This window comes from Saccostrea echinata, unplaced genomic scaffold (genome assembly GCF_033153115.1).
Source record: "Saccostrea echinata isolate AGI-Se365-2 ecotype Australia unplaced genomic scaffold, CSIRO_AGI_Sech_v1 ptg000029l, whole genome shotgun sequence".
Taxonomy (NCBI): domain Eukaryota; kingdom Metazoa; phylum Mollusca; class Bivalvia; order Ostreida; family Ostreidae; genus Saccostrea; species Saccostrea echinata.
The window spans coordinates 19,382,314-19,406,303 of NW_026889778.1; the positions used below are offsets into that span (position 1 = coordinate 19,382,314).

Genomic DNA, 23,990 nt, shown 5'->3' on the forward strand with positions numbered 1-23,990 from the left:
ATCCCCTTGGTAACCTTTTTACTCTATTCCTTATACTGATTAAGAATATTGTAATAATGAATTAAAATTTGAGGTCCCAGAGACTTCCTTATAAGCTAGTTTTACTGTATACATATAAGTATTTCACAGAATCTTCATGCTCTGTGTATCATAATTCGAAAGTAATATCAAGGTTCAAAGTTCCTCTGTTCACTCGTGTAAAATTTTCCTCGAAGGCTTATGGTTTTCCAAATCTATATTATAATCAAGATGCAAATAATTTTAGCTTACCTTCAGGGTAAAATCTGACAGACAAAGTCTTTAATTTGACAGTTTTAGTTATTTATCGCTGTTAGAGTTATCTCTCTTAGCAGAGGGCCTATGAACCTTAAAGCAATGAGTCTTCGTCTTACTCTACCTTTTACACTTTTTACAGTAATTGATAATTATGAAAAAGAATGAAATATCAACATGGTCAGGACAACAATGACTGTCGCCTTAATACCATATAACAAACTGACAGTACTAAAGAACAATAAATATGCATCAACCCCTTTTGGCATAACTTCTTCTCCTCACAGGTTGGAGCCCAATGACTACATTTTTTTAAAAAACTAAATCCACTTCAAAATGTAGCAAAATTTAAGGACTCCAAATAATGGAATGATTCTTACTGGTCAAGATCCAATTATAACACGTACCAAAACTTAAGAAAATCTCCATTGCAAATACCATCAATTGATGATTTTCATTTTATGATTGAATTGAACATATTTTACTGTAGTAAATATATATACAATGGGGTTGGGCACAAGTTCTTAAAACTTACTTTGCCCTCTCCCTAAAAAGTATTTTTTAATAATCAAGCCTTGAACAATATTAAACTTTCTATGCAACACTCAAAGAAGGTTAATGGAGTACTGCAAGTCGTTTTTTTTTTCCACAGTGTAAAAATTTCATGATTTCACAAAAAGTACCAATCGCGATGGTTTAAATTTCACGCTGCAAGAAATTAATTTAAATTTCGTATAAGCATTTAAACATTTTTAAAAACTAATGTAGCATTCACGATGGGTTTAATTTCGCAGAAAAATAATGAATCGCGAATATAGTGAAATTAAAACCATCGTGATTATTTGCCAATCTACAGTATTTACAGTCCAATGCTGAACATGGCTAGAAATCAACAAAAAAATTCAACTCTGATCCCCCTTTCCAACCCACCCCAAGAACTTGAACAAAGAATTAGCAATAACTTTTCCTCACACATGTGACTATTGTGACACTTCATTACAAATTTCTCTTCAGCAACCAATTATTTATCAAACCTGACAAGGTAACTCTTTTCTAGGCCTTTTTGTGTTGTGCCACAATAAGAGGATTCAAACCCTTCCCTTTGCCAAATCTTTCTTCAGAAGTTGGTGAAGCTTCTAGTGAGGCAAAGGGAAAGAGTGACTTAATGATAGCAGATGAGAGCCTCCAGTTCACTCAAGCATTCTAAACACTTGGCAGCCTACAGGACATGAGATGCAACAAGTACATTACATACTGATGGCTTCTGCTAGCAGGAGGAATTCACAGAGACAACACAACACTGCTTAAACCTTGTCTTAGTTCATTAACAATACCAGTGTAAAACATGGATACAACTCTTCTTCTAACTGTGGCAAGAATATTCCAGAATGTCAAGAACATAATCCTATCTTGCATTTAATTCTTATTTTCTTTACAGTTATTTGCACACCTTGACATTTTGCAAGCTGCATGTGGTCCCAAAGTAGTAAGATTGTGCAATCATGGCTTACAAGATGTATCTGAAATAAAACAGCATGCATGAGGTCTGAATTGAAATGAGGACCAAATTTAAAGCCAAAGATTTGTCATGTACTAATTTAAGCATCCAATCCGAATCCTGACATTCTTCAATATTAAATCTCTCTCCTTACTGACTGTCTCCCCAGTACAATTTGGGTACTAATAATGGTAAAAGTTTTCATGGAAAGAAATCCATTAATATCGATAAGACCTAATTTAGTCTGAACCATGGAATTTAAACAAACCCACAACTGTATTCTACCAATACCCATGGTTCTGTACTTTAAAATAACCCAAACATTACATCTCTTTGATGGACTTTAAACAACTCAATTCTTCATGTCTAACATCGGCTATATTTGCTAAAACTGTGCACGACTCTTCAGAAATGTATCAAACAGCAACCCTCTTATCCACTGCATTTGCTATACTTTTTTCAAATTTTTTGCCTCATTTGGACTGAACTTATTGCTTTTTCTTTTTGGTATTTCCTTCTTAAAACTCCACACCATAAACACAATGTACAATTGCATTCATGTGCACATGTCCTCAACAGTGAATATCAACCCCAGGGTTAACCAGCATTGTGTGTTATCTTTCAGTATTAGTTGTATTCCTGGCAATGAGGTCATTTCCATTGGTGCAGCAGTGCAATAGTAGATTTGGCACCAAGCCCACTCTGAACCCCATTAGCTTTGACAGAATCTTAACTACTGTGAGCTTCTGTAATACTTGCTTCCCTGTAGTAACTATAGCAAGCACCTAAAGTTGTTTTTCATGCCCCTTTCTCTTGGTGTTTGTAGCATTGTTGTAAGTTGCGACTTATATGCTGTTATGGCCTCTCAAAGCTGTAAGGAACGGTTTTTGGGATCTCATTATAAACTTAATTGAAAGGTGAGAGTCCTTTTGATGGGCTGCTAAACACAGCTGTAACTTTCTCTCCCTATAATTGAATTTTATGGAGACTATATTTAGAAGACTGGTCATAGACAATTGGAAAGGGAGACACAGGGATATTTTTTCCCCCCTTAAAGTACACAAAAGTTTAATGTGTGTATACATACAAAATATCACCAAACTGTTAAAATCTGTTAACAAAATCTAAGTCTGTCCATAACCTGAAAATTTTTTTCAGCATGACTAACAAAGCCTCATTCAGCATATTTGGACTTCAGGTCAAGAAACCTTTTTTTTTTTTTCAAATCAGATTTGGAAACTGGTATTTCACCCATTAATGTACAATTTGCAACCAACCATTCATGACAAGGTGAAATTTCTGGGGGAGATAGTGTCAAAGAAGTCTTTCTTCATTTACAACTTAAAATAAAATATAATAATAACCATAGTTATCATGACAAAATAAGTCATTTGTTATTCATAAAAAACATGACTTTAATCAACCACTGTTAACCTACTGTTTAAATGCATCAGTCCACAATTGATTATCAATATTGGTGGAATAATGAATCACCAAACTGTTAAGATTGTACTAATGTAAGTCTTAATGTATCACCAATGTTGACATGTTTGCCTACGGCATAGGTAAACAATTCCAAATAAATTAGTTTTTGATAATAATTCCATGCTGGATATTCTCAGTAAGCAGCCCAACTTGCACAAAAAAAGCAAAAAGGAGGGTATACCTCTCATGAAGGTCATTTGCCAGACTTTAGTTTCACATTAGTTTGGAGTACATTTTAATACACACACAGTAATTTCAAAAAGACTTACATTTTAGCACCTTAGTGCCTTGTCAATCAAAGAAGATCAATGATAACAGGGGTGGGTGCTTCTAGGGTCATCAGCACTTCCTTGGGGCAAACAGGGCACTTGCTAATTTAATATTTGCCATACATGTGTGTTTATGTGGTGTTTATCATCAATTTAGCACAATTCCTATCATTAGATTCTAACAGGTGTAAAGAAATCCAGCTCCTTTCTGCCTCCAGCTGATGTTTTCATGTCCTTAGGAAATCTTGAACTTAAGAGCTTTTTAATACTGGAATGTTTAGAAAAGGGCCTTGTTTATTTGGTTTCCCTCTGTGTGTACAAGACTTCCGGGGTGCCATGCTTGCTTCAGTGTTCTTGTCAAAACCAATTCGCCAGAACTGAGAATTTTAGTGGGAGTAAACATTACACAACAAATTTCTTACAGGGGCCTCTGTTTCCTCTCAGGTTTTCTGCATCTAAAGAGGTAGTTTAGAGTCTTTAGTGAATAAGCCATGTTAATTTTGCTGCTAGTTGTCAGCTTTATTGGGAACACAAGACATTGATGGGCAGAAAGCTGCGCTCTGTTACACGAGGCCTCCCTGAACTCCCTTACAAAATACCAGCACAAATTGAGATTTATTGAAATCAATAAATTGCCATACTCCTTGCAGCTAAACTATCCAATTTTATCCAATATGCTGATGAAAACATAAATAACCAGAAGTTTTGTCAAATCAATTTTCCAACTCCCAACTGTTTTCCAATATGTGAACTGAATTAATGTGTCATCAGTCCAAATTTCAATTAGATATGGAAAATATTTACCAAACAGTTATAATGGTTATTGACTTCATCACATGTCATAAACTTTGACTCCAGGGAAAAAGACTATAAACACAGGAACTGCGCTAAAAAATAATCTGTTTTACTTAATGCAAGCAAATTTTTTTTTAAGGACGTCAAGTAAACACATATATATATGTATAACACTGGGGATTATAGCTTCTACATCATTAACTTAACATTTTGGATTAACTGAACAAGAAATGAACTGGCACCAGCTTCAAATACACTTAAAACCTGCGGGTTCTGCTCAGAACATATTTTTGCAACATTGCATAGGATAAGTCAATAATAAAATCCCTTCACTACAGAACAATATCATAACAATCATGCTCTCAAACAGAAAACAGGGGTGTTTTTATCAAACAATCTGACATTTTCAGCATCCAAGCAGCATCAAAGGTAAACCCCTACCACTGCCTGAAATAACATTATTAAGCCTCTGCTTCACACAGCGTTTCTATTTCCTGACCAAATAATTTTTTTCCCTTCTAAAAATCAGAAGGAAAATGATTCAGTATGGGATGTTATACTTATCATCTGAAAATCAATGGGGATAAAATAAAAGCAACTCACCTAAATAAATATATCTGTTGTGATTTCTTTATCGCTCAGCATTCACTATCCATCACATGGGGCAACCATTATCTATAAATAGAAGCACAGATTGGTCAGGAGAAATGCCTGCACATTGTAACCTTGAAGTAGTGTCCTTCTCTTTCCTCCCTCCCCACAATCAATACGCACACTTTAGCTTTCGCCACTAGGGCCCACTGTACACTTCTTTTTTTTTTCCCTTAGCGTAAAACTGTGTATTCCACAGTAATATGGAAGCCTGATCAATACACTAGTGTCAATTTTAATCAATCTGTAACCATGTATTGGCGGTCCTCCGACATGCCCAGAAGATGCACGGCTGCCACTGATTTTTTTTTTTTTTTGGCAAGATAACCAGGTCCTGACACAAATTCCACAAGTAGCCAGACACGTGTCAGAAATTCCCAGAAATCAAAGAATGATCAGCATATCGTAAAACGTAATCACCAGACACAATATGGATCTGTGCAAAATCACACACACACTGAGTTAAACTGCCTCTATATATATAACCTCCCCATGATCATTCAATAGAACTCGATCAACTGTGAAACAATCCCAATGATGAATGCTGATGGATGCAAAAATTGTCTATTGGTGAATTTCTTACAAAGGACTTGACACAGACAATCAGATATTCTGTGAGGTATGCGATTTTTACCTGAGTTAATCCAAACAGAGGCTCAGGGGGCCAGCCAGGAATAAGCATCAATTATGCAACATAATCAATGAAGGAAATCTCTTATTACCACACACTGCATCCTCTACCAGTGCTCTGCAGTCTGCATCTCAGTTTAACTTTTGGAGAGCAAAGATATAGGGGTGGATCCAAATGACAGATGAGGAGTGGACATTTTAAAGATTCACATAGCAGGCTCAATTAAAATTAATCAATGCAATTTACTTTTTGACAATGTGTGTATTGCTCAAAAATACATATATAAACTTCCTCTTTAATATATAAATAATCTGGGAGTATTTTAAGTAATTAAAAGGACATCTTGAGGATAAAAATTGACATACTTTCCTCAAAATATAAAACAATAAAACAATTTGAAAGGTAAATTTGGTTTATAAAACTGTACAAATTTACACAGGTTTTTCACACAAACTGTTGGTGTACAACACTAAAACAGCTATTTATCAAAAATACTGTTTCCCTACCTTTAATAATCTATTGTCTAATAATCCATTCTAACTTCCTGACACATTAGTCACAAATCTTATACAGCATTTAAATTCCTTGTGGGAACAAAAAAACATCCCTCTGCCTGCTGAACAAGCATAAAAATAAAGAAGAAAAGAAAAACCCTAAATGATGGCATATGTACATATGAGAATTCTGGCACTACAAAAGAAATGTGTGTGTGTGTGTAATGCGACTTCCAGAACAACCACGCATGCTAATTCCTACGCCAATCTGGCAGCAAACCCCCATTTTATATAAACCAACAGGATCCCTCATTAATATCATAATGGTGAAAAGGTATGAAAGTTATTCTCCATCACCATGACAACAGAATATGCTTTTTTCATGTGTGTATACTTTTTTTTTTGCCAGATCTTGTCTTTTTGTCCATATATCAAATATATATTAATAATACGTATATATATATTGTCCAGCACACAGCTGTGGAAAGAGGAAGAGAGTATCTGATCCAGTGTATATCAAGCTTTGATATTGGCATTTATAAGACTGACATATCTTGGAATATAAATATCTATATAGGCTTCAATTTTTACATCAGAAAGCTTGTTACAATGTAATCCTGCAAGACCCGATGATCTCAATAGCTATAAACTTCATACAAGTTTTCAAAACTAAATGACATTGAGCAAAAAGATGGATATGGTCATTTTTTTAAAATCACTTTTCATACATTTTATAGAACAACTTCACGTTATACATTGAATGTTATACAGTGTAATTTAATTATGTCACCATCCCCACAACTATACATCTTGAATAATCACAGACATAACTTACTATTATACCATTCAGTTTTTAAGCTTGCATGAGCAAAATGCTATCTGCGAATCATTTAATTTGAGCATATGGTTACATTTTTCCCCGATTTCTTTCATCCAGCTATTTTAAAGATCTGCGTCAAAACTCACAAGATTTTAAAAGTCAATAGAAATTAACGTGCTTAATCCCGTAGTTCTGACTAAAGCAATACAATCAAAAAAACCTCAAGGGAGACTATATATAAATGAAGAAATTTGACAGTTTTTAAAATGTTTTACGTCACAGCAAATCAAATAGTGAGTCACTGAAGCAAGCCCAGGTCTATCAATTTTTTTCTCTGTAAAATGTCTCAATCAAACATGACTAATTTGTAGCTATACTGCCTCCTCTCCCCTTTACATTGATTTCTGGACTCCGAATTGATACAAATAATGGCTCCATTGGAAGGCGGAATGAAAATAACCCACAGCCAAATAATCAATGCTTTTAATATATCTCCAAATCAATTGGCCAGATAAACTTCACTTTATAAACAATATCTGAATTCTCACATTGTATATACAGATTTATTTCATGTGTATAAGGAATGACAAGAAAACCAATTTTACTTAAATGATACCAAAATAATGTATGTAAAAAAAATGCATGTATGTACATAAATATAATACATGGTCACTATTTCAGGATATAAGCTTTCATCATATTCATGATTTACATATTTGCGTTTCACAGAAACTTTCTTTATTAACATGATTAATTTACACTAAACTTCTGTCTCATTATAAACTCTTGTTGTCACTGGTTATATCTGGTTTTGAATTTGAACAAATGTTGTTTTGTCAGGTATAGATCTTTAATTAGCAAATCAGGCAGCCAAGATAAGATTTGTCATTGAAAAAGCATTTTATGTGTGTGTGGTGGGGGTTGGGGGGGGGGGGGGGGGGGGGTTGGGGGGGGGGGGAGAGGGGTGGTTGGAAGGACACTGTAAATCGTGTTTAAGACATGCATACCCTATGAACCTTTTATCCATTCATAGTGCTGTGAAATGGAAAAATAATAATCATTGAAAATTTTTTACAAAAGAATTGGGATGATACATTGCACATTTATGTGCCAATCTTCATTAGCAAAGCATGCCCTTGACCTCTGATCTTAATACTGGAAAATGAAGCATAAAGATAACCTAGGACATAATTTTGACTTTCAGGTGTCAATGACGAATGGTAATATGATGTAATCCTGATATTGATTACAGAAAATGTCATGTATGCATTGACTAGGGTGACTAATCTTGTCTAAATTTACAACTTTTCCCATGCTAACACTTGCTCTAATGCGTCATACATCATACGTCACTGTTGAACTGTTCAATGAGATGCAGATTTTTAATGTCATGGCGTACTTAAAGTCCACATGGTAGGTGAACATGTAATTATTTAATTATCACTTTCCAAGTTCCTATTAAAGTAATTCAGAAAGAGATATATTAAGATACATACAAGTCATGTATATATTCAAACAAACCTCATTATCTGGAACTCAATGGGACGTCCCAAATTTTCAGATTTACAATGACAGAGGTTTTAAAGAAATAAGGGTTGAGACAACCAACTCACACTACATACTCACAGTATCTGAGATAGCAATGTTCCAAATATCAAAAGTCAAGTGTACCATAATTACTACCATCAGACTTGACCTTTGACTTTGTAATTGGTAAATCATTAAAAAATACTTATTTCTAGCTGGTGTATGATCATTTCTGATTACCCTCTTTGAATTTTAAATGTATAGTTCAATCAGTATAAGCGGCTACTAAAACTGCAGTCGAATTTGATACAAGTGTAAAATTACCTCTGTTGTAGGAGAGACCCATCACACCTAAAAGTGTATCCTCATCAAATTTCAAAAGATAAATAATTGAAGATGCAAATATTTCAAATTCCAAGTTGTACACATTAATTTTGATAAAAAAATTACTGGCTAATGGAAAAGGATGGGGGTGCTTTTATCCCTTTCATTTGTATTAAAGTGTACAAAATGCATGATCACAACAATTTTTTTTTCCTTCAAAAAAATTGTGATTTCACACTTTGTGATTTGGACATAGTACCATCTGTATAGTGATTTCTTATCTTAAATGATGCAAATAAATCCTCATGTAACTTACAACCATACACTGTGTACAGGTACATTAATTCATGACAACCACAGCAAAATACATATATGTAATAAAAACACAAATTAAATTTCTGCAACAAGTGCATGATATGTAAGAATGGGGTTAACCAGAATCTAATCAATATATACATTGCCAGAGCTTTTTTTAAATAACAAACTAATCCAACTATTTTAACCACTTATTTCACAAAACATCAACTCATGTTACATTCTACTCACACAAATTTATTTTCAATCAATGTCAACACCAGTTGTCATTGATATCAACTGTTACATGAAAATGACCAAGAATAAAAAAAATGTGACAGACTTTTCTATCACGTTTGTAGATATCCACGTATCACAAAGCATCATCATCTTAAAAGCTACTGATCTGATATCCAAACACAACAACATGAATAATTAAATCTTGTAAAAATTTGTGCATGTTATCACGATCAATTTGAAAACAAATTGATGTTGCAATTAGTGCAGCAAACAACTGAAATTAATCGGACAAGTTTCTATGATTTTCGAACAAATTAAAACAAAAAAAATACAATATTACGTTCCAGAAATTAATTTCTTCTGCAATTTTATATTTTTTTTTTGTGCAACTGACTATTCAATAATGCATGTTAATCCCCTCTATTTAAGAAAATGGTAAAATAATGATTCAAATCCCTTAGCCATATTCTCCGCCTCCAACCATCAGCCTGAGCCTAGAGCAGCAATTCCCCAGTCAGAAACGCAAACTGTGTATTAAAACTATAGAGATCTAGTGAACTTAATTGAGAAATCCATTTGTAGCCACATTAAATCACAATTCTAGCAACCTCTTCCAATTTAAGACCCCTTCTTCCTATTCATAAGTTATTAATCTGTGGCACTAAAAAACAGTCAACCAAATCAAAAGAACTATCAACCCAAGTGAATTTTACCATTCATCATTTAATAGCCGAGTTCCATTATGGAGAAGATACACAGTGCGGTGTGATGTCGTAACACTAAAGATGGAGTAAAAAACTTTGATTGTGACAATTAATCGTCCTGATCATGACAGAGAATGCAACAAATTCCGCATCCATTGTGGCATTAATAAAGTTTTATAACTTTAAATTGTTAAGTTACTCGAACGTTCTGTTGCTTACGCAAATTGTTTGACCTAAAGAACCAAAAGAAATAAGAATTAAACAAAATTAGGTAATAAAATAAACTAAGAATACTCAGTCAATTAAGTTCTCTGAACTCAACTTCACCCTCAGCAGATGGCCATATAGTTATCTTCAGTAAGTAAAAATGACCACTTGCCATATCCTACATATATATATGGACAATGAAACATTAAATATGGTTTATTCAACACTGATCATAGCCTAGCTGCTAGGCTAGATATCTAGGTCCATTTTAATGCAAGCTTGTTTTGACTATAAGCTACTATACTGTTCAAGTTGGAAGAGCATACAATCTTGAATGTTTTTTCTGTTTAAGCAATACAGTCATTTCCACTCTTTTAGGAAGCAGAAATTCATTTTTTATACCTGCAGTAATTCAGTAGAGTAAAACAACCTTCTCACTTGTTAAAAACACAAATTACCTACCCTGACTTCAAAAACCTTTCCTATCTGAAAATTCTTTCATATCAAGAATTAAATAAAATACGTATGACAAAGAACCTATCTGAAAATTCCTCATAAGTAAAATTTATGATGTTTAAATTGACACTGTATGGTAAAAGGACATCAAAAGGCATTGCCTTCATATCTAATAAATATCATGAATATGTCATTCATAGAAAACTCTTTCTGCTATTTATTCTGGCTGTTCTCTGACAAGGGTTTGGAAGACCCACAAGGGAAGGAGAGAGAGAAGGTCATTTGGAAATTTATCAGAGCTATCTCTAATAACTCACGTTAAATTGATTTCTTCCCCAAAGCCTCTCTCTTCCCCTTTTCTCTCCCCAGTATATATTGCAAAACACCAATCAATTTGGTCACAATCAAGAAGTAAATCACTGGGGTTGCATATCACCATCTTTACATAAATTCATCTGTCATACCAGAAACAAGAGAACCAGAGAAACTCAAGAGAAAAATCTATACTGCACAGTCTTAACGTTTCACGACATAATGATTCTAGACAGATCCTAGAACACTTTCTTTCTTTTTCTCATTCTAACGAGACATGGTCACAAAAAAAAAAACGAGACTTGAATTAAGATTTGCGACCACCACTGGTTATTACGACAAAAGCCAGCCTATTGATTGGGCGGTACGTAAATATCAGGACCGACAAAATAGTCCCTACTCCACCTCTGACATTTCCCTGGCTCAGTCAGACATGACTGTTCTCGCCAGCCACTGTCGAGATGGCAAATCAATAACTAATAGTTTACACAGCAATGTGTCCATTCTAATTTGTACTCACTACTGAAACTGAAACCCTCTGGCACGACTGCCCAATCAGAAATAGCTATGGAGATGGAGCGCATCTCTAATTTTTTGGAAAGCCTGAGCCACCCTGCAGCTACGACATTATTTGACGTATATATCCATTATTAGTACGGAAAAACCATGATGATGCTACCTCCATCTAAACAAATTATCTGGAAATCTTCTACAGTCGTCTTTAAAGGTGTTGAAAATTGAAAAAAAAAGAAAAAAAAAAGAACAATATATAAGGAACATGCAGATTGACATTTATGAATGCATCCAAAAGATTGTCTTGGATTCCACTAACAGGCAAAACGTAACAGTCAGATATGGAACATCATGGTGTTTATGCATATATTTTCATAATAGCAATTGCAACACCATACTGTCCAAATAACAACCCCAATACTGTCAAGACTTTAGAAAACTTTCAGTCCGCACAGATTCGACTTTCGGTAATGTGTTAAATTGGTCTGTTTGAACTAGCTAACAGGAATTCATTCTACAGACTGTTTGAATTTTCAAAATGTCAGACACTTGAAAATGGCATTCCAGGAACTCTGTCATAAAACTTAAATATTGATTAATATGCTGTATTTTCCAGGTATTTATACATATGCCTTTGTGAATTTTCATAACCAGAAAATGTTTAATGAAGGACAGGAACATGCAATAAATAAAACATTAAAGACAACGTAACAGGAAGGGGCTGACAATTGATTACATTAAGAATAAATCAGCTTGGTAAAGAAACAAAATTAAAAAAAAAAAATTCTGCCATCTGAACAGGTGGGGGGGGGGGGGGGGGGGGTCCTTAGACATAGATAATGTTCACATGAGTTACTTCAGCCCTGCTTTTCTTCAAATTTTATCATGTTTATTAATTTAAATAAAAGATTTTCATATTCCCATGAAAAATTATAACCCCATCTTATGGCCCCACTTTAAGTTCTAAGGGGTCTCTGAATCATTGTGATGGTTCAATATCAATATGACTAACATGGCCTTTCTGTTATGGAGAAGAAAATTCTTCTCCTTTATGCATGCATTATGTAAAATTTGCTCCTGCATGATTTTAGCCAACCCTAAGCTTGGGTCAATAATTTGAAGAAAAAAAATTAAATCCACACAACATGGGAATGTTTGCATATTAATAGTTCTATTGTCTTTCTTAAGATTTTGAAAACTCACATAGTTCCATGTGAAATTCAAATTCCCTATTGTGGCCCCACCCTACCCCCTTGGGCCAGGAGTTGAATAGTTTAGAATCTACTTTAATGTCTGGGAACTTTCACATAAGTTTCATCTTTTCTGATTGAGTGGCTCTTGAGAGGAAGATTTTAAAGGATTTTTCCTACATACTTCAATGTAAAACTTTGATCCCTTATTGTGGCCCACCCTTTCCCGGAGTCCATGATTTGATTTATTTAGAATCTACTTTATGTTTGGAAGCTACTTTTCACATTAAGTTTCATCTTTTCTGGTCCATTGATTCTTGAGTGATTCCTTACCATTTTTTTCTGTATGAAAAAGGACTTGATCCACCTTCCAACATGAAAAAAAAACAATCAATTTACCTTGCTGTATACTTTTCATATTTGGATTGCACAAAAAACACCTTTAAATATGCCATCCAAGACCATCTCTGTTCCAAGTGAGCCAATAAGATTTCCTAGTTGTAGACAATGTTCAGCCATATATTTATATTACATGAGAGACAACATTCCATACACAATCGTATTCTCTAAACTATCTTATTAAGACACCTTGGGTTGCAAGGTGTGCAAGATAATTGCAGAAGCACAGATATGCTCTAATGTTACAGAAATTAATCAGTACAAAACAAGCAAAAGATCTACATAAATAAACAGATTTAGATGTGGTTAAGTCATAAAATGAAAACACAATTCTGTTTAACCTTGCTTACGTCAGCGATGAAGCTCATCTTTTTTCTATTTATTCAGCACAGACCTTTGAAGTTTTGCAAATAATTATACAGAAGCTTGACAAATGAATTGTACAATACCGTTTAGATTTATGAAGTACACAAGGGACCATACATGTTTTTAGATTTGTATACACACTGAGTATGAATAATTAGGCCTAACTAAATACCTTGTCAAGGGTCTATTGATTTTTATTAACTGCCACTAAAGGTTGAGGTGAAATAATTTCTTTTTGAATTGTAAAGAATTTTGCTGTATTAATATGACTATATGATCAATAAGGGGTAATTTAACACTGGTCTTCACTGAGAATTGTCCCCATGCAAAACAATGTTAGTTCAGTGTTTATCTTCAGTTGTCATGAAAAACTTGAAACATTCATATATTTCTGAAATAAGTCACTGGCATTCTTAAATTTAAATATGCCCATATTTGTTTTCTTTTAGTGTGAGATGTAAGATGAGGTAACCAAGCAATGTATGCTAAACCTTGGAAACTGCTTAAGCAAAGTCATGAACACTGTCTAAATATTAATTCGTTCTCAAATAAAAGTACTTAATTGATCCAGGCTATTCAAGTGCATGTGTTCTTAAATATATATATACAGTGTCATCCAATTCCTGATCAATTCCCTCAACTGAAAATTAAAGAAGCACTAAAACCAAAAATGAAAAAATAAAAAAAATACAAATAACTTTCACATAAAATGACTTACTCTATGTGCTGTCTCAGAGGACTATCTCCCTATTCAGTAAAAAATATCCACCATCATTAATCCTTAATGATCTTATACAAAGATATCAAAAGATAATTAAAACAATATAACTCCAGCCAAATCTCTGAGAATGGCACAGTCCCTAGTTGAGAGGTGGGAGTTTCAGGCAGTTTAACTCAGACTTTCTTTCTGTTATTACTACTTCAGACCTTTTTTGCAGTCAAAAGTAAAATGGGTGAATTCAAAAAAAATGACCACCAAACTGAATTTTTTTGGCAAAATTCAACTACTTATAACATATTTTTCACTTATATCATCATATTGCAAATGCATTCTAGTTTGAAATCCTGAAGTGGCAATGAAATAGACAATTGGATTAAAAAGTTTCAGAATTTTTATTAGTAAAATTTCTTTTGAAAAAAGAAAATATCATTACACCTTGAAAGACTTTCTAAAATACATAATCACAAGAAATTATAGTTTTTTATGCTTCAAAATGGTAAAAGGGGTATAAATGATTAAATCTATACCTTGAATGAGTATCTTCTCTTGTACATGTGACAAAAAATTGGCTTTTTGATTGTTATTTTACATTATTTTTTCAATTCTGGTTTGAAAAGTTTTAATATGAAAAAAATATGAAGCAATAAAATTCCCCAAAGTTCACTTTTTTGTCTGTTCAAGTCAATTCTTGAAATCTAGGCCAAAAAAGAATTGTTATATACGAGTTCTCTTACAAAAAATACTAGATTTTGATGTGACCCTATGTTACATTATTGTGTTGCACTCCTGACATCTGATATGTATTTTATTTAACATTGTTTTAAAAATTATAACACACAATAACCCATTCTTACTTTGTAAATCAATTTGTCGTGTTGATATTTTTCATCGTTTACAGGAGGTTTTTCATATTTTGAAGACCTTAAAACATGATTATTTGCAAAGTGTAATATATATAAATTATATTTAAAATATATGTGAAATGATGAAAAATATTCCCTGAATTGACTGTAAATTTTCTGTAATTTGTTGATAGACATAGTGTTTTGAACATCAAATAGTATCAAGCATTTTTTTTCAACTTATTTTTTAGTAAAGATAGTTAAAAAGCATCGGTAATTATGAACCAGTTTTGTTGCACTCCTGACAGCAGTAAAGTTTAAAATTAAAACCATAGAACACAAAAATTCATAAAGTGTTGGCAACATCAAGTGGTAATGCAATTGTGCAATACTTATAGTCCAATACTTCATAATTAAACAGATGAAAGTATTTAAAATTCACATTTTATCTGGAATTATACCCTATTTTATGCCAAAAAACTAGCTTAAATGTATATTTAGAAGATAAAATATATTTTAAAGCATATTTTCCTTTAGAAGACAAACACAGTAACCCACCAGAAAAATTCTACTCATCATTTTTTCTTTATTTTTATTCTTATTGGATGATTTATAATTCTAACATATTTGTTGCACTCCTGACCAAAAGCATTGGTGCCTTTAAAGTACAATTGTGAAGTGAAAATTACATAAGAACTTGTTCTGTTGTTTCAGTGAAGTTGAGGAGGAATTACTTGAATTTCATGACAATGTTTTAGTGTGTTTATTTTTAACGTTCATTAAAAAAATCGCAAAAAAGATAAAAACACATCTGAATTGATAAAATTGAAAAAGGAAGGATTTTAATAATAAAACTGTCAATAATTTAGCATTAAATTATACAAAAAGATCATTATTAATTAATGAATACTTCTAAGCATGAATAGAAGTCTTTTCTTCACACAACTTGAATCTTTAAAAAAATGTGTTGCACTCCTGACCATAGAAATGAGGATCTGAAGCACAGACAGATCCTGTAATTGATAAATCTATTTGGTAAAAATGTTCTTAGTGTCTTTATTTTCCAATATAAAAATCAGAAAATCATATAATGATAATAGTTTTTTCATGCTTGGGAGCAAAACATCAAATGTTGCACTCCTGACATTTTTGGGTATGCACATATACTTGACTCTCATTAATGCTGCTTGTGATTTATATAACATTTTTAAGTTTTAAAATGTATATCAGTTATTATTTTACACTTCCAAAATTCTTTTTTGTCTTAATTTTCTATGAGAATTTTACAATTGATGTTTTTTTGGCAACACTACATTTTTTCTGTTGCACTCCTGACATGGTATAACATTTTTTTAAACATCAGTCACGACCACAACTTGAGAAAACAAAAGTTATGACAGTCCACATTTAAAGCTCAATACTTTGAATATTATCAGGAAAGTCTTTATTTTCAACATGAAGCATTATTTTTTATTTCACAGATCTCCAAAAAATATTGAAATTTCAAAATGTCACAAAAAGGTGTTGCACTCCTGACAATTTTAGCATCATTTTTGGGCATAACTTTTTTATTAATTGAGATATCAACGAGATATTTGGCAGGTATTTAGACACTATCTAAAGACATATGCTGAGACATAGAAATCTATTTTCATTGCATGTATTTTTAGTGTGGGTTGATAAATATGCGTTTGGTCATTTTTTTTGAATTCACCCAAATCCTTATGGGGAACATACTGACAAGCTACAACTTTTTGTGGATGAATTCACTTTCTCAGACGTATATAGCTTGTCAGAGCTATTAGTGCAATGGTTAACCAGACCTATCTAGACACAGTAAACCTCAAACTATCATATATATATATACTTCCTGACTTAATTCATTCATGTCCTTAACACACACTAGATGTAGGTATAAAAATAAAAAGGACAGTCATTGCCAATCATTTGTAACATCATACAGCAACCATTCATCCATCCAAGCAAACTCATAACTTCTCCATGTATCATTTTTCCTTCACTTAAACTTACTTTTTACATGAAGACATTGTGTACTTACCCCATTCAATATAAATCAGATGCTTTTGGTTGTAACAGTGCTGAATATATATTTTTGACACAATCTAAACAAGTTTCTTATTTTATGACTTTGTCTTTTCAATCAAAGTTGTCAACAGAGCTGATCTGCTATAGAAATCTGAAAAAGACAACCAAAAAAATTAACTTTATTGACAACTTTTTACAGTAAATGTATGAGGAGGTCTACCATTGCATTTTTTACATGCATTGTCATATGTACGTCACACTTTTCAAGTAGATAATGATTACCTTCAATGATTCACTTAATGTCATAACTTACAAACTTACACATGACAAACATTATAATGATCAGTAGGTGGAAACTAAAAGTCTTTATGAAAATAATGCAGCAAATAATGATTACATAAGGGGATTTATGGTGATGCAATGGTGCATGAACTCTACATAGAATCCATATGTTGATTTTTACTGGAATTTGTTTGGCTGTAAATCCTATTTTTTTTTTTAACAGTAAACACATATGGCTCAAATAAACTTAAAACATATGGTAAATCACATAAAAAAAACATAATGAAAATATATATAGAAACATTTTTGATCACATACTGAAAGATTATAATATACATTTAACTATACAGTTGAACTTCAAATGGTATCTCACACCACACATATTCAATCAACATCTGGAATACCACAGATATTCAATCAACATCTAGAATACCACACATATTCAATGCGAGTTGGAAGTCCCTACTTCTTTCTTTACAAATGTGTTTTAACTTTAGTTAACATCTCGAATTCTCTAATATCTGCTTTTTTCTAGGCCCTAATGAGTTTGAGATAACAAGGTTTGACTGTACATGATTTCATGTAAACTGAATATTATTAAGGATATATATATATATTAACTGCATTCCATCCAAACCCAGATTTATTCCCTTTTCCCATTTATTAGGCCATCTGCAGTGATTTATGAATTTTCACTGAACTTGATATTACTAGAATTTTTACTACAGCTGTCCACTTCAGATTCTGATAGAAGGAGAAGGTTATAAACAAAACATGATCCTTTCCAACTTAACTACCTAGCCAATTCCATGACATTTAACGTACACAATAGGAAAGTGGCCATTGGATCAAATTAGTTGATAAGCAAGACTATGCTGAGAAGCTATTTCTAACAAAGATTAATAGAGAACACATATTTATATTAGTGTATACTCTGATCTATCCCAGGCATCAGGACTGATTATTTAGTACTCGGACCAATTAAAATTCAATATTGGACCAATCAGAATGAGAGATGTCGACCTCAAAATAATTATCTAAATTTTAAATCACTTCCCTCCCCCAAAAATTGCATACATATATATATGTATATATACAAGCATAGCAAACATCATAAAGACAGAATCTAGTCATAGACATGGCCCAATCTCTTAGCTCTTCCCTTGTCTGGTTAACTTTTTCAGTGTGGGCAAAGTCCAATAATGGGGTTATTGGACTCATTTCCATTCTATTGATTAGATTTTAAGTAAATTAATGATACTCCATCAGGACTAGATTGCATCACAGTTTTTCATAATGTCAGATAGGCCATTGTCTCCTCGGAATCTTCTATGGAGTTCATGCATGGAATCACCAGAGAATTACTGCAGGCTATCCCAGCAGTCCCTCTAGACTTTTTTAAGTCAAATACACTTTTATTTTGCGATTTCCTCACTTCTCTTTTGCATTTTTTTGTGATAGGCAATTTGATTGGGACATTAGAGAATTGGGATTGAGCTCCATTAGTTAGTGGGTTTTTTCTTAATATTCCCATTCTGCTTGATTTGGCTATCTACTGGTGTGAAACTTGTTTTCCATTGCCTGATATCCTGGAGAAATGCATTTTGGAAGAATTCATAGATCTATATATAAAGTGGAGGGATAAATATATGGAGATATTAGGTCACTAGAATTGAAATAATCATTACACACACATGGTGAGAGGAAGAACTTGTTATACATGCTAGCTAAATACCATCTTTGGTTACTGCAAATAAACTTAACTTTCTCTATTCTTCATACCACATACATAGCATGTAGATCAGATAAGAGATATAAATGATGACTTAAATTATCACACAATATATTATATACAAGACTTCACATTCAATGACAAAAATTGTAAGTCAAGATAACACGGGCAATTTTCTTTTATAATGATTGTCTATATATGTATACATTCGTGATCTGTTCCATCATCTTTGAGATAATTTAATAATACTGATGCTATCCTAACTCATCTTTCTGCCCACATAAAAAAAAATCAATCTCTAAGAAAAAAACATAAACTTTTATACACCCACACTATACTGAAGTCTCTAGTCCATTCAAGGATTAAAATTCTATCTCCTAAATCTTTTAGGAAATAATCCCCCCCCCCTCTCCCCTTGATTCTGAACTCTACTGAATACAGCAATACATTTACAAATGCACAGTTCACACAGAGCTTACAGAGTAAATGTTCTCTTCATGGGATCCTGAAGCATTGGACATTTACGACTCACTACAACATTTACCTGGTAGCAACAAGAACTATACAAGAATCGAAACCATGGTTTTTAGCCTCAAACTGTGCTGTACGTTGCATACATCATTGTACTTGTTTCTAAATGAAGACCATACCTGGGCTATGAACCTCACAAACTGTGAATAAAATTATTTTATTTGCCATGATTTGGACTGAAGCTCATGATATTATCTTCCATTCTATTTACTACATTCAAAATGAAAAGATGTCCCCATGCACCCCCTAATTTTTCAGCTTGCAAGAAAGTATATGATTTTTTTATTGTAATATAGAAGGGAAAATACCTATTCAACATAATCATATTCATCAATGGTTTGTATTAATTTAGTAAACCAATGCTTTATAACATCATATAAATATAAACTAATAAAAACATCAGCGTTTCTGATTAACTTTGAAATCTAATTAAGGGTCATGACCCCTTGATGTGAACTTTTGGGAGTCAGTGAATTTTAGAGGGTCAAAATGCATTCTGGTTTGCTTCCAGTTGTAAGTTATACTAGCTTTATTTCCTTACATCATAATTTAATGTTTTAACAAATGAAAGTTAAAATATAATTGTATTTTTTGTTCTTTTATTTACATATTTTACTGACTCCATCGTTTGGGTTTCTTAGAGGATATGTCACTCAAGAGGCAATACAAGCACCAAAGTTCAAATGTTTTGCAAAATTATTCATTTATTTAATCATTTGAGCTTTGCTAACCTTTTTATTACCATCTTCAGCCTTTTTGACAAAGCCAAACTGAATTAAATATATATGGATGTGATTTTTTTTTAATTTAGACTTCCTATTTTGTTAAGAATTGGACAGATTGCTTGGAAATTTTAGTAGATTGTCGACATTGATATGTTGGTCTCTGTCCTTAATTCCAATCAATGCCACTAGGAAATTAAATCATCAATTTATTCTTAGAGACTTTGAATGTAGGTTGATGAACTGGTTCCATCCAGGCAACAACAATGAACCCATTTTTAAATTTTGTTTTTGTATTTTTTTTCTGCACAATGATGACCCTTTGGGTGATGTTTTACATGTTTTTGGGGGTAATAAGTATTTTTTACGGGTAAATTACACAGAGAATTGTGTTAGGCTCTATGAAAACACATAAGCTTTCCCCCTTCCTTTTTCAATTTTAAGAGCTCGAGGGCTTTTAAGGGCAACCGTTGCACATGATGATGGTGAATTTATTCATACCATCATCAAACAAATCTCAAACAAACAAGTACTCGTGCAAATACATTCAACCCCTCAATCAAACCCATCACCATACCTGGCTGGCATTTCTATTTTCTTGGAGAAGAGAAATTGGATATTCTCATTTAATTTACTATGGCAACTGTACATCAAAATCAGAAAAAAAAGCAATAATGAAATCAACTGATGAGAAATCAATAGGCATGTTGAAACAAACCAAAGAGCCTGTAATTCTGTACTTCAAACGACAACACAACACAAACTTGTTGCTGTGGCCTGCAGTACATACAAAAGATAATATATCTCATTATGAGGTTCTTCTGACGTTTTGCTCAGTTGCACAACAAACCTTGGTGATTAGAGGTTGGAAATCTGAATAGATGTTCCTCTATATCCAGAGTAGTAGTCACGAATCAAAAAGAGTCATATTTACATAAATTACCTCTTTTGAATTTTTTAAAATATTTTCATTATGTATACTGACAGATGTGGCACATGTGGGGTGAGCAATGTGGTCTTAGATAAACGTTGATCGAAGAAACATGGCGACCCTCTAAGTCTGAAAAACTGAACAACTTAGCTTACCCCAAAAACTGTAAACGTCATTAACAGGTGGTGTTAACATAAGTTCTAAACGATTCACACTTAATTTTTTACTTCAAACTTCACTAACATCCCTGCCCTGTCCCTGTAAATGTCCAACTATCTCATTGCGCAAGAGTACACAGTCTTCTTGGATAATTTCCTTGTTTAGTCATAAAACATTTTGCAATGGAAACAACAATGTTCAAATATAGCTGACACAGCAAGTGTTATTCAAGATATACAACCATATGTATTGATCACTATTTTTTTTTTCTCTCGATTAGGCCCAAGTATGCCACACGTTCACCACACTGAGAATATTGCCCATGGATGCCAACAATAGCTATACTGGTTTCCACGATATTATTCACTAGCAAGGTTTCATTAGTGCTTGATTACAAATAGTGAGAGACAGGGTGCTAAAAAGAAAACTGGCCGCAATGAATAGTATCGTCAAATAATCAATGAACCTTATAGAACAGGGGCCAAAATATTTAATTTCCTGTCATTGGAATTTTCCAGTCATTCATTTAATACTAAAAATAGATTGATAAGGGTACACGCATCTATTTATTGCTCATGTTTGATTTTTTGGGGGATAGTTTATAAAAAAGGTCACTAACACATAGTAAAAAAAATTCCTTAAATACCTTTTAAGAATATTTTTCAATGTTTCAAAAGAGAATTTTTCTTTTTTTAATGTTTGCATTAAAAAAAGGATTTATAAATTACATCTAGTTCTAGCTTCTCAGTTTTCACATTAGGTCTAGAAAATAAAAAAAAAATAAATAAAACATGCAACCAGATATTAAAATTCGCCTTCATAAATATCCTGCTTCAGGTGAAGCTCCACCCCTTTACGAGATATTCAGGACACGTATTGTGCAAACACAATCTACATTCCAGTCCAAGGTCTGGTGAGGGAGGCACACGGTTCACTGAATTTAAATACTCCACTACTTACATACTTTATTGATTGCTATTTTTGAATGAATGGTGTGCTATTAATATCGAGCAAGATCATATGACTCAACATGTGTAAACTAAATTGTTTGATTGGACGATATTACAGTAATGGGGCTCAAATTAATGCATGTGCAAACTTTCAAATTAGTGGATTTTGTTAAAAATTTGAATATAAAATCATCAGATTTCCTGTCCCAAAATCAATAGATCAAATAAAAAAAAAATGATGAAATCATATTAAATAGAAATTCCATGTAAAAATGTTTACTAATATGCTGAATACATATATGCAATTGGCTACTGCATAATTGAAACTCATACTATTTACATACCTTGCTACAAAGGGGTCCAAGGAAACTTTAAAACCTGAAAATATGAATAGATTAAAGATCATTAATCTTTATTCCACTTTCATCTGTATTCATCACATACAAAGTTTAAAACATGTACAATAGCATTTACATGCAAGTACTTGCTAGTATAGTTTATAAAGTAGCAAATTACATGTACATCAAAATTTTATCCAGGTCAGCAAGATAGTTCCTGTATAAATGCGTACGTACATCAGGTACATGCATAATTGCAAATGCAGAATGTGTATAATTATAGAATACTCCCAAATGTATACCACATAGCTGTACAGATTAACACTTCATATAAAGAAAATTTTTGTCTGTCCAATTTACAAAAAATATGCATTACTAATGTAAACTCAGACCTCAAACAAACTGAATCTTGATCTGTCATTATAATATATATCAACAAAGCTAAGAGTTCTAGAAGACCATATTACTAAATATGTAGATTTATTTTTATCAAATAAAAGAAGAAAAAACAGACACCAATAGAGCCAAACTTAATATGTTTAGTCAAAAAGGTCATTGAAGAGCATACACATGGACTATAAGTATCATCTAAAATAATATTGAAGATTGATGGTTGCTAATCATGCTGATACTGTCTGCCCACATAATCTATCAATTAACTTCAATATCTTCTCATCTATAAAATACTAATTCTTACCATATGCTGTCTTTTCTTATGCAATTAATACCTTCTTTCAGGACTGTTCCTGTCCATTCACATATATGCTAAATATAACAGACCCAATGACCAATGAATAAATAGACTTGTACTTTCTTCACCCACATGACCAATATTTTATTAACTGATTAATGAAGACCTCAATGACTTCTCTGTGACATCAGACAAGCTCAGTCTCTCTTTCTAACCACATTAACTAGACCAATCAGTGTTTTCCTTATTCCCTACAGCAATGAAACAGACAGCTAAAGACTTCATTACATACGAAAAAAAAAGTGTAAGAAAGATCACCTCTTGGCTGGCACATAAATAATGTACATGACAAATTAGGCATAAAAAAAAACTTGGCATGTTAAATGAGGTGTTTCTTTGCAATCAATTGCACTGTTACATAATGCAAGATTACAATAGCTCCTGCATATTAAGATTTAAAAGATAAGTTTATACTTTGTGTGTGCAAGAGCAGATATATGACATATTGGAATGTTCAGGTTATGAACTCATGGAAGTTCAAATTCCTAATTATATATATACATATTTTTTTAAAAATAAATTATTCCTAGTTGTTGT

At 32.7% G+C, this 23,990-nt stretch overlaps 1 protein-coding gene across 6 annotated transcripts in view; it reads right to left on the reverse strand.

Annotated features, from left to right (window-relative positions):
- The window catches only part of LOC133195691 (plasma membrane calcium-transporting ATPase 2-like), a 66,070-nt gene extending 48,862 nt beyond the window's left edge, over positions 1-17,208 (reverse strand). For 5 of the 6 annotated variants that reach the window (XR_009722232.1, XM_061331611.1, XM_061331608.1 and 2 more), the window contains exons 1-2: positions 6,109-6,241; positions 4,924-4,995 (exon numbers count right to left, since the gene is read on the reverse strand). The gene's annotated coding sequence lies outside the window, so the exon portion shown is untranslated. Of the gene's footprint in view, positions 1-4,923; positions 4,996-6,108; positions 6,242-17,070 lie in introns of those variants that run through there. The other variant, XM_061331609.1, reaches the window with a different exon arrangement.
- Between the last annotated feature and the right edge of the window lie 6,782 nt (positions 17,209-23,990).